The following is a 13094-nucleotide window of genomic DNA, read 5'->3' as shown; positions in this document are numbered from 1 at the left end:
ATTCAGACTTCCTTTCCCCTCAACCACCCCTCCCAGATACTTGAAGATGTTAACCTGTTCTGCTGTCTTCCCATTTATCTCAGTTCTCAACTTCTTCTGATTTCCACATTTTCTGCCATTACAATTGCCTTATCGACACTCAGTATCACCACATGTGCCTTCAGTTTTGCATTCCACTTCCCTTGCTCAGATTCTGCCTGAATTGCTGTATCATCTGCATACAGCAACTTTGTTGAGCTGTCCCATCTGACTTGTTTGCTAATGTTGTCTTTCACCAATATGAACAGCAGTGGGCTCAGCACTTACTCCTGCTGTCGACCCACTGCCACTGGAAACCCCTCAGCGAGACCAAAGACTGTTTGTACTTGAGTCATTGAGTCCTTGTAAATAGCTTGCACTAATTCTACTAACATTTCTGGGACTTTGAACTACAGCAGGACTGCCCAAATCAGCTTTCTTGGAATCTTGTCATATGCTTCTCCCAATATAGGAATGCTCATTTGGACTCTCCTTATTTCTGACGTCTTCTGAACTATCTGTCTCTCTGCAAACATTGGGTTGGTTGTGCTGCATCCTGATCTGAATCCAAACTGGCCATCTCCCATCTTGCTTTTCACTGCTCTGAGTGTTCATTTATCAATCACCATGTCAAGAATTTTCATGCAGTGTGACATGAGTTTGACAGCTCTGTACTGCCCACAGTTGTGGATGTCTCCTTTGTTCTTGTACACTGGCACAAGTATGCTTATTCTCCAGTCATCCAGGATATGCCTTTCTTTCCATATTGCTATGAGTACCTTCAGGAGCATTTCTCCCCTATCTTATCCAACATCTTGATATCTGTTGTGACCTCATCTGAGCCTGCTGTTTTTCCCTGACTTCATTTTCCTTAGTGCTGTTCTTACTTCTTCTAGAGTGGGCTCCTCTTCTTTTTTTATTGTAGGCTGTGCCTGGGGCAGTACAGCTTCTCTGTGGTTTTCTTCATTCACTAGTTGCTGGAGGTACTCCTTACATCTACCTTTGATATCCTGTTGACTGGTGTTCTCTTACAGAATCCATCCATCTCTTTGCTGGATGCCCTTCTTTCATCTTGCGTCATTCCTGACTATTCCAAATCATCTTCACCAGACTGACTTCTGCTTTTTTGCGTATATGCTTCAACCACCATAATCTGTTCTCTTTGACCTTCTCTGAAATTGGAACTACTTTGGCTTTTACTCTGATGTTCTAATTTTTTTCTCTGTCCCACAGTGAGCACCCTACTGTCCAATGTTTGTTGCTGACATCTCTTATGAAGAGTATTTGACTATGTCCTTTATCATTATGTCTTTGTCTTGCAACTTGGTAGTTTCTTGGTGCCATCTATCTTGTCAGTTTCCAGAAGCTGGTAGAGTACCTCTGATGCATTGTTCTTTACTATTGCAATTCCTCTCTTGGCCTTTTTGTTAGCCAGCTAGTATTCCTTCTTAGCCTGGTACCGTCTTTTCTATTGCCTACCTTTTCTTGCACTCCTTCTTTGTTTTGATAACTTTCTGGACTACTGAATTCCACCACCAGGTTTCCTTATTTACCTTATTTATATGCTTGGCTCAACCACATATCTGTTCTATAGTCTTCACACTTGCTGTTTTAAGGTGCTTCCATTGTTCTTCAGCTCCATTTAATTTCTGTTCTCCCTGAGGTGCTAGAGCCCTGAGTAATTCGTTGAACTCCTGTGCTTTCTCTACAGTCAACTTCCAGGTCTTCAGCCTAATCTCTGTTGACCTTAAAGCTTTCTCTGTCTGAGTGTGGCAACCAGTGGTTTATACTGTGGGCCAACTGCTTCACGGGGAATGATTTTGTAATTGCTGATTCTACCCCAGTTCCCTTTCCTCACTATGAGGAAGTCTATCTGGGGTGCAGGTTGACCACTCTTGTATCTTTCTGAACCATGTGTTGGCCACCATCAAGCCATTTGCCAGACTGAAGTTTAGAATGGCCTCACCTTCTTTATCCCTATTATCCCTATCCATGTGGACCTGAGGAGTCCTCATATCCTGTTCTGCCACTCCCAATGTGTGCATTCAAGTCACCCATTATCAATAACAATTGCTGTTGTCCTGATTTATCTAGCTGGTCCTGCAACTGCTGTCTAAATGCACTGTTTTCTTCACTATCACAACTCTGCTGTGGAGCATAAGCTAACATTATGAATAATGCCATGAGTCTGTCATTAATTCTTATGATATCTCTTAGGTCTTTTAAAACCTCTCCCTTATCACAGTTCCCACACCATTTCTAGTCTATCCACCTCCAGAGTAGTTAGAGACTTGCTATTTGAAATAAGAGATGAAGGCCAAGTAAAATCCAGCCATACACTGAGATTATTTAAAGATGATAACAGATTTGTGTCTTAAATAATTTTATTGTAAAATAGCAAAAGCATGTATTTAGTTGTGGGCAATGCAGGACGTACCCACACATTTTTTGTTTAATAGCTCAGAGACTCACCCTCATGATGAAACCACATCAGCTATGTGTAAATCCAACATTACCCATACCTGAACATAAGCTAATGCTACATTTTAAAATTGTTTAGAGCCTCATGTAACCAGTATGTGTACATCAAGAAAATTTTGGCTGAAGATAAATGTAAGGGAATACTTCCTAGTAGTAAAGTGGGTATCCCAGAGTGACCCAGAGTTAATTGTGGCAACTGAGCATTTATTACTTGGTGAAGCTGCAGATTTTTAGTCAAAATTGCATGTGTAAAGCCCTAATAACAGGTCAGCATTTAAGTGGGCTTCTTTACCAGTAACCAAGAGAAAACTGTTGTCCTTTAAATAGTTTGTTTTCAATGCTATAGAAATGAATCCATAGACAGATATTGCACAGTTAATGACACCAGTAATATGCTTGCGAAAAGCATTAACACATGCAGTTCAACAAAATACCAGAAATGACATTGTCATGTGCATTTTAATTCAGTTGCAACAATACTTGTAATTTTATTATGTTTGCAAAATAAATGCAAATAACTCATTCAGGGGAAATAACTCACAGAAGCATTTGTAATCTCAACTTTTTCTCTTGCCTACGTTTTTGAGACCGCAGTGATTTGGCCAGTCGCTAATGCAGACATTTTCAGATATGAAAATACAGTATGTGTCATATGAATATTTGCATGATTGATCAGGCATCCATAAAGAAAATCCATTTTAATCCAGTTACACCACTAATTCTTAATAATTTGATATTTACAAAATGAATGCAAATATTTCATGCAAATATTGATTCATATCCATTTGTGACCTAATTATTATTTATTTTTTCTCCGACTCATCCTGCCAGGACAATATGACTTTGTCCTATTAATAATATACACACTTACTATTTATATATAAACACACACACACACACACACACACACACACACACACACACACACACACACACACACACACACACACATATATATATATGTATATATTTATATAAAATATAATTTATTCATGTGTGTATGACTATCTGTTCTTCTGTCCACATTGGACATCATGTAACAATGCCAAGATCTTCTGCTATTATGTAACCATGAATTTAATAACCTCCGGTATACCACATAACATGGGCCTTTTAAGTTATTTATACAAATAGTAATGCATATAAATATGCCAGAAAGTAATTGCTTTCTCTGTTCATATATATTCCATTTGGTCAACAATTATTTTGATTTAACAGAGCTGTGTACATTTTAATTAAAAAAATAATAATTTTAATTGAATTACAATAATTCAGAGCTATGTAGCTATGGCAAAACCACTGCAGATGTCATTTACTACACATGAAATGTAGTAACTCAAGGCAGCATCAGAGTTTATGCAGATATGAGACACCTGATGCAGTAGCCCAAGAGGCACACATGGGGTGAAATGAAGCCCTGCTTGTACATACTGTCAGTTATGGCTATACAAGTCCTGAAACAGAGTGAACACTTATTCAGAGAGACTACTATCCAGCTGATGTATGCTGAAGTATGCATAATGCCATGTAAAGTCAGTAATAACAGACAATAGCACTGAGAAAAAAAGATATATGACATTTGATCCTAGGAACCCTTGACATGCTCCCAACAAAAATATGATGCCCTACACTGTGTCATAGATGCCCTGTTCACAAGAACCAGACCATAAAATGTGCCAGAAACTATAACAAGGGCATTGCTAGGCAACAACCAAGGGTTAGCCACTTTTACCAATTAAGAGGAAAAGAAAAACATAATGTACACTGCTATAATAGAACTTTCTATCTAAGGCATACTGTAACAGATAAGCTAAGCCCCCCTTCAAAGTTGTTATTTATTTATTTATTTATTTTATTTTACATTTGTTTAGAGGGAAGGTCCGACTGGGCAGAAACACATTTTCAGTGGGGGCCTGGGGTATTACTTCAACTTCCATGACAAGAGATGAGCTGCATAACACTGAGTACACAAAGAAACAAAAACTAACTAACTAACTAAATAAATAAACCATACGCAGTTACTGCACTGAGCTGTGTGTCCCATTATCAAAGTAAAACCTTTCAATTTCACAACCATGAGTCTATTTGCATTGTTCTGCTGCAGAGGAGAATATAAGCTATGCAACTCTATATGTGTAATTGTAATGATAACTAGTTTTATGGCAGCAAAGTTTTAATTTGTGGTTTGTGAACCACTAAATGTTTGTGTGTACAAGACCCTGCAGTATGTCCTTATTACTTCTATGCGACTTCAGTTACTTGAACTTGTACAGATACCTCAGATGATGGAATCTAGTAAAAACTGCTCTTATCTGTTTATTTTCACAGTTACCTCTTAACAAACAACATTATTTACTGGGAGTAGTTCAGTCACTGAGTACATGTATCAGAACCACTGCAATACTGCAGACTTCAGCTGGTATCTGCAGAAGTTGCACAGACACTTGGGTAGACAAGTGGCTTGTACAATGATTAAGTTTAGCATCTATGAGGTTTTGTTCTTAGCCCTGAGAAACATTTATGTGGTTTGGCCATTGGGAAGGAAAATCTTGTCAAAATGAACAAATGCTGGCAGATTTCATTGACAAAGTTACAAAGTGAAGCTGCCCAGTGTATTGTAAGGGTCAGTTTAGCTTGCATTTCAATGGATCTTGTCAATCAATCAAATCACACTGAAAGTGAAGGAGTAAATTTGTTTGTTCATAAATGTAAAGCAAAGCATAACTAGCTATTTTGTGCACTTACAGATGCAGAATTGTGGTATTTAGCGACCACCACTGTGCATGTGTAACTGCAGAATACTGAGCTCCTACACAAGCAGAAGACATGGCACACTATATATTTTTGTTGACTTGGCACTGTGGAAGCCATTACAGAAATGTAAAGCTCTTGCATGCGTGCATGAATGAGTTAAGGATATATGTGGGTTGTATATATTAATCATTTATTTTGTACGTCACCAAAAGCCTCTTATTATTGAAAAAGTAGAGTTGCAACTTTTGCATAACTCAATAAAGAGAAAACATTTGTCATGCTTTTCAAACAGTCCATTCTGTTGAATAAGTACCTTTACATTAAATTTTATGTACAAGTACATTGCACATAGAATACCAAGTGCACTGTTCAGCCAGTCATTGCCTCTTGGAGAGCATTTGCACAGTTCTTACAATAATTAATTTGTGCTTTAAATGTATTTTGCATAAATTGATTCCCATGACAGAATTACTAAGCTGTTTTTCTCCTTACAGATACAATCTTTTTTAATGGCTTCCTACATTGCTGAACTTTTCTGCATAACACTGAGGAAAAGAGATTAGGTATCCAAGTCAAGACCATCCCTTGAGCCCTAACACTGGGGAGAATGAGCTTCTTTAGTGACATTGTAACAGGGCCTTTGATAATAAGTGATGGGATACTGTTCAGGAGGGTGGAGAAAATGTATGTATCTCTTGCTGCAAATTGAAGTTCACAGTCATTTTCTTTCATGCAGGAATTCACTTTATAATGAAATGGGTACTTCCACTGTATCATTGTTAAGGGGTCTATTCTGGGACAAGAATAGAGATGTATAGTGTATGTACAGGGTAAGACATGATAAAGAATCATAAATGGGAAAGAGGGAGGCATAACAAACATGCTGGTTACAATTTTCAGTACCTCAGGGCATCTCCTGAAGTATACTCTTGTGCTAGAAACAAGCACACAAGAAGATGCAGTTAATGAGAAAGAGACAAATACAGTACATGCATGGGTAAAGTATAAAACAGGTGTATCAGTAGGAAACTGGAAGGCAATGAATTATCTGTTTTGTATAAAACAAATTGCACTTGTTTTATAACTGTACATATGCTACTGCTAGGAAAAATAAAAATCTTACATTTTATTTAACTTTTTGTATTTCCATCTTCTTAGACTAATGGTATTGGGGAATATCACATATCGGTAATTAGAACTTAAACCTACAAACACTAGGATTTCAATAAACTGGAAAGCAGGAAATGGCTCCAGTGGTAGAAACTGATGTTTGTTTTACTTTTAGTTATAAAGTTACAAAAATGATTATACCAAATCTTCAGTGAAGGCTTTTGGAGTACAGACATATGGTTGAAAAGAAACCTGTTCAGTATGGAAATACCAGTCATTAAAATATTTGCAAATAGTGTTTAGTGTTCTAAAAGGCATTTTACACTAAAAAATAAGCATATTAATGCAATACTTTAAGCTTGGTTTAAATAGGAAGACTGATGGGTCCCTTTCTATCTATATTGCTGAGCTTTGGAAAGTTCACTCAGGATTTTAATAAAGGTTTTCTTGCCAGATGGGCAAGGTAGGGATGGACAGCTAGACTAGCAACATACTGCAGTTTCAATTATCCCATACTGGGTTTAGTACTGTATCGTAAACAGAATAAGGTATTTGTTTAGCCACTGATACTGAGAGTGGGAAACTGCAGAGAACACTATGCAGGAGTTTTCTACTATTTTGAAGCTGAATTTTGCAAATCATTTGAGTCATTGTGGGAGCAAACGTGGGTACATTTGAAGAGTGAAAAGGAGATAACCAGAAATTAAAACAAATATATTATATTTCATATTGGAAGAGTTATGAATGGAGGTTTTGATTAACTGGGTTTTTGTCTGAAGGATTTCAAACCTGCATAAGGTATCTGAAAGATTTCAAGGCTACATAAGGTATAGCACTGCTGGTGATTCACTGCTAGGGTTTCCCATACACCCACTCTTCTATTTGTGGGTCTTCTTTTTAAACCTGGTGATTTTAAGCTTTCCACCCCTACTGTAAATTGAGCTTAATAAGCTCCTCCCTTTCTACACTGCTGCTGCTATCTTGAGTTTTTTTTTATTGAATTATTTATTTGCCTTTCCTTGTACTTATATTGAAAAAAAATGCATTTTGCCTGTTATGGTGGTGCAGCGGTAGTGTTGTCATCTCACAGCAAGAGGTTCTCTCGTTCGATTCTTGGCTGGAGCGCCTTCTGTTTGGAGTCCGCATGTCCTCCCCGTGGTTGAGTAACATTCAAAAGACATGTGTGAATGGGTGTGCCTTCGTTGAAGATTGGGCGTCAAGCTGGCACCTCGGCACCATAAAAATCTACTGCCAATCATTAGCGGATTGGAGTTCCGCTGTGGCGACCCCCATCAGGGAAAGGATGAAAGAAAAACAACAACTGTCTGTTGTGCTGATTTACTTCATCTGAATTCATTATCTAGCTAGCTGTTGGATAAAGTAATGCATGTTTACACTCTAGCAAGCACTTGTTTTCTCAAGGTCAGTGGATTTTCCTTCTAGTCCACTAGGAGGTAGCCTGGTCTGTCTAGGTTGAGGAAACACTTGAGATTTCTGCATGTAGTTTTATTGGATGGAGAGCTTATTAATCAGTTTATCTTGTTTTAGTGCCTTTATAAATTCTGTTCAATTGAATGGCTCTTTTATGAGCTAAGGTACACTGCTGTATCCATATCTTTAAGTTTGTTTGTGGTAGCACTTCACTCTGGACACTCTCTTACTGTGCTTTTATAGTAGGAGGACTGGCATTATTTATCTAGTGGCCGTTGGTGTTTACCTGGTCTTTCTGAGCTGGGAAACCCACAAAGGGGCTCTAAGTATTTTTTCTTTGTACTTCTCTTATATACTGTGACTGTACTTAAGTAAAGAAAGTAGAATCCACTGGAGCCACAATAACACTGAGATATTTGGTTAAAAACAACTTTATTATGCAACTTAAGACAGTTTTGCATAAAAGCTTCCTCAGGCATACATAACAATACAATTAAAGAATGTACTTAAAAACTTAAAACAATTAAGATAAATTCAGTATTTTGTACTAAATCACCACCTTATAAAGGATTTTCTAGTGTACTTAAAATCATAAATTTAAAAGAATATGTGACACCAGCACTTTCAATATGCTTATAAAGTGCATTAAAATGAACCTTTCTATTAATTTCTGATAAATGGCTACTGATACAATCCTTTAATCTTCTATTAGTCTTGCAAACATAGTATGCTGAGCAGTTTTGGCATAGAGCTAGATATACAACATTTCTTGCGTCACAAGTACCATGTTTGTGTATGTATATATATATATATATATATATATATATATATATATATATATATATATATATTATAAATCTTAGTAACAGGATGTTTAAAAACTTTATCCATATTAATATGGACACAATGCACAGATTTTTGACATATGTGTGTTCCTTTTTTGTTTGTTTTGAAAAGATATCTTACTCTTAGGTTGTTCCTTATAACATAACTTCTGCTTCAGAGTAGGGGATGTTTTATAAACAAAATCAGGTCTATCTCCTATTCTATTTTTAACTTCTGAAATTGCTGACGTAATAGACCAATATTTATTTTTAATGCGTTTTACAGCATTATTGTTTTGGTTATAAGTTAACATACATCTTGTGATGTTATTTAAAGAAGTATAATGATTAGTAGCATATTCATTAATATGTTTCAAAGAATGTATGTTTGTTCCTGTACTATGTTGTGCTTCTTGTAGGTCCTCCGGCTTCCTCCAAAGCCTCTCTGGAAGCTGATTTGCTACACTGCATAGGAATATTCTTTTAAATACATTCCCCAGTGCAGTCGGAGGCTTGTGTTTCTACTGTCAGCATTTGTTTAGTGTTATCTTTTTGTTCTCTCACTGCACACCTTCAGTATTTGGTTGGTGGCTTATTCTCTAGCTGTATACTTACAGTGCACCCTCCCCTCTAACTCCTTGGCTTGTCCAGTGACATCTCTGATTACTTTTTGTTGTTTTTGTCTGGCTTTGTTGGCCAGGGTGCTAGCCCCGTTCCATTCACTCCCCTACCCAACCTCCATTCCCACCCATCCCATTACACTTTCCTTTATGCTATCTACTCCCTCCCCTTCCTCTCCCATCATCCACTACAATAGTACTTCCTGTAAATACCAACAAGTTCATTACATCCTTCTCTCTTCCTTTACCAAATAACTACTCATTACTAGCTTTTTACTACATCCACTCTTACTTTCACTACCTCCCTATATAAAAAAAAAACTCCTACAGAAATATTTCTATCCCCCTCTCTCTCTCTAAAGATTATGCAATATATCATAGTTCCTACTTCACTCCTCTTTCGTCTTTTCTCTCTAACCTCTTATCACTATCACCTACTTTATCCACTTCTAAACTCTCCCACCTCCCCTACCTCTAATACAAACTCCATACCTTCTTTCTATAACATCTCTCCAACCCTATTCAACCTCCCCAACTTATGTATCCATAAATTACCTAAAGTACAAATACTCCCTCCTACCTATAAATCCAGACCTAAACTACTCAAAATATAGCTCTGCATTATGTCACCCTTTCCACCCACAAATAACTTACTTATATCTGGGGACATCCACCCCAACCCTGGCACATCTCACTTTCCTCCAACCCATTTACCCCTCTCTCCCTCGAACCTATCATCTTCTCCAACAAACTCTCACCACCACCAGCCTCTAACTCCAACCCCACCTCTATCCAAGCAGCTAATCTTTCACTCTCTAAATATTCAAAGCCTAACAAATAAAATCACTGAACTCCACACCTGGATTGCTCACAATACCCCCATATCCTTGCACTATCTGAAATCTGGCTCAAGCCACATATATCTAATAATGAAATTCTCCCACCAGGTTATAATATCTACTGATCTGATAGATTACAAAAAAAAGGTGGTGGGGTTGCCATCCTTCACTCCGATACCCTCAACCTCTCACCTTTCACTACACCCATCCCTGACTTTCACCCAGCTGAGCTCATCATCCCTAACTGCCACCTAAACTCTCACAAAAAACTAGTTGCCTCCATCTATATCCCTTCTGCTAACAACCTGCCCACCCTTGAAAGGATCCTGTTCTGGTTCTCCCACAGTATATCCTATGAAACCCTCATCTTAGGAGATGTAAACCTGGACTGGACTAAACTCAAAATGGACTCTCCACAAACTAGTATCAACCTGTATGGTTTCCATCAGCTAGTAATAACCCCTACCCGATTCCATACAAACGTAGCTTCTAGTTCCATAATAGACTGGATATGTACCAACTCCCCTAACCTCTATCACAATACCACTACTCTACCAGACCTTCTTAGCGACCACCTCCTCACATCAGTCTTCAGATACACCTCCCAACCCCCAAAACCTCACCTCTATAGAGAATGTTGTAAACTTTCAAACTTAAATACAACCAAATTTAACTCTTTACTGTTCCATAAACTGGCCACTCCTTAAAAATATCCCCCCTAAATGAGGCAGTCAATACTTTCAATAACATTTTCCTGAATACCCTAAACTCCCTCGCCCCCTCCAGAAAAATTTGTATAAAAAGCAATTTTGCCCCCTGGCTCTCCAAGGACACCAAGTCACTAATGCTCAAGAGAGACAAAACCTGGAAAGCACGGACTAAAACCAAGGAACTATCCTTACTTAACAACTATACACATCTCAGAAATCTCACTATAAAGCAAACCAATGCAGATAAAAAGTTCTTTTTTACCCCTGGCCAACTCAATAGCAAGTCTAACCCATGAAAGTTCTGGTCTACCATCAATAGGATTCTATCTCCAGGATCTCCCTCAAACCCCTCCCCCTACCCTAACTCATCCCCTCTAGAAACAGCTACTTTACTCAATAAACACTTTATCGACACTATCCAGACTCTCTTACCATCCACGAGTCTCCCTACCCCTCAATATACCCCACTTGACCCCTCTAACAATCAAACCTTCTCTTTTCAGTCTATTTCCACTTCTTACATCCAGTCTCTTCTTCAGAAAGTCAAACCTTGCCCTCCCTCCACTGAGAACCTACCTCATGCATTCCTTAAACTAGCTGCAAACTCCATTGCTTATACAGTGTCTATACTCATAAACAGATCCATTCAAGATTCAGCCTTTCCAACCCTTTGGAAATCCTTTTATACAATCCCACTACATAAAGGGGGGAACTCCACTAACCCATCTAACTACCAACCCATAGCTATCCTATCCCCCCTCTCTAAGATTCTTGAAAAATGCACCCACAAACAACTACTTAATCACCTCCTTAAACATAATCTTTTCACTCCTAACCAACATGGATTTCGTCCCCACCATAGCACAAATACTGCCCTGTTATCCATCACCCATACCATTGCTGAGGCCCTAGATAATAACAGTCTCATATCCTGTATCTTCCTAGTCCTTTCCAAGCCATTTGATACTGTCTCCCATCCCTTACTACTATCTAAACTTGCTAGTCTCAATCTATCTTCTTCCTCCCTTGCCTGGTTCTCTAGCTACTTATCCTGCAGGCAGCAATCTGTCAAATGGCTCTCTTCCTTCTCTTCACTCATACTTGCCCCAGCTGGTGTTCCACAGGGCTCCATCTTGGGTCCCCTCCTGTTTGACATCTTCACAAATGACCTCCATACATCTTGTAAACAATCCTCCCTTATCCAGTATGCAGACGACTCTACTCTCATCTCCATCCCAGAACTACATACTCTTACTCGACAAGACTTTCTATCTACTGAACAGTGGCTAAGCAGTAACCTCCTCATCCTCAACGCAAAAAAGACCAAACTCATACTATTCCTTCCCTGTTCCCTCTCTCTCCACAAATCTAGTTTCAGCATAACTTCCTCTAACAACACTATTATCAAGCCTGAAGCACACACAAAACTCCTTGGAGTCATCATTGATGATGAGCTTAAATTTAACATGCACCTTCTACAATCTATAAAGAAGACTCACCAAAAACTAGGTGCCCTATACCGACATAAAAGATTTTTAACTCCTAATGCTAAACTCTCCCTAGCTCAAGCTTTTCTCCTCCCTTCCCTTCTTTATGCTGCTCCAGTGTTCACCAACATTCAAACTACTACCTTACTCAAACTCCAACAAACCTACCACAAAATAGCTAGATTCATCACAAACTCTCCTTACAATACACATCACTGAAGAGCCCTAAACTCTCTCAACTGGCTTGAATACCCTCACCTACTCTTGCTGTCGCAACTTCAAATGTTTCATTCCATATGGTACAAACCTTCTTCATGCCCTGCTCTCTCTTCCCTCATCTCTATCTACACACCTACATGTTCTCTTTGCACCTCTAATCAAGACCTACTACAGATCTACCAACCCAAAAAAAGTGTAGGCAAACTCCTCTATAAATACTCCATCACTGAAGCATGGAACGAACTTCGCAGAGATATCTGTTCCATCATTCATCCATCCCACCTTAAAGAAAAACTCAAACTCCATTTGTTTAACTACAAAACCTGTCCCTGTAATGCTCCAACCTAATTTCTCCTCTACTCTTTTTTCTGTACTGCTGCTTACCTTGTAAATTGTCTTCCCCTCACAAATAGGATGGACACCTACTTTGAATTACTTTGACTCTGTAATTCCTATCTTTGAACCACTCATTTACTTGTAAATATGTAAATAAGCAAATGTCTGTGTCTTGCTAGTCTGTAAAATAAGATCAGTGCATTTTTTTTACATGCATTCCTACTTATTGTATATTGTCTTCAGTACTGGTAATGCCAAAGGTTTG

Source organism: Protopterus annectens, chromosome 6.part0 (genome assembly GCF_019279795.1).
Source record: "Protopterus annectens isolate FY-2018-M chromosome 6.part0, PAN1.0, whole genome shotgun sequence".
In the NCBI taxonomy this organism is placed as follows: Eukaryota; Metazoa; Chordata; order Ceratodontiformes; family Protopteridae; genus Protopterus; species Protopterus annectens.
This window is presented reverse-complemented; position numbering follows the sequence as displayed.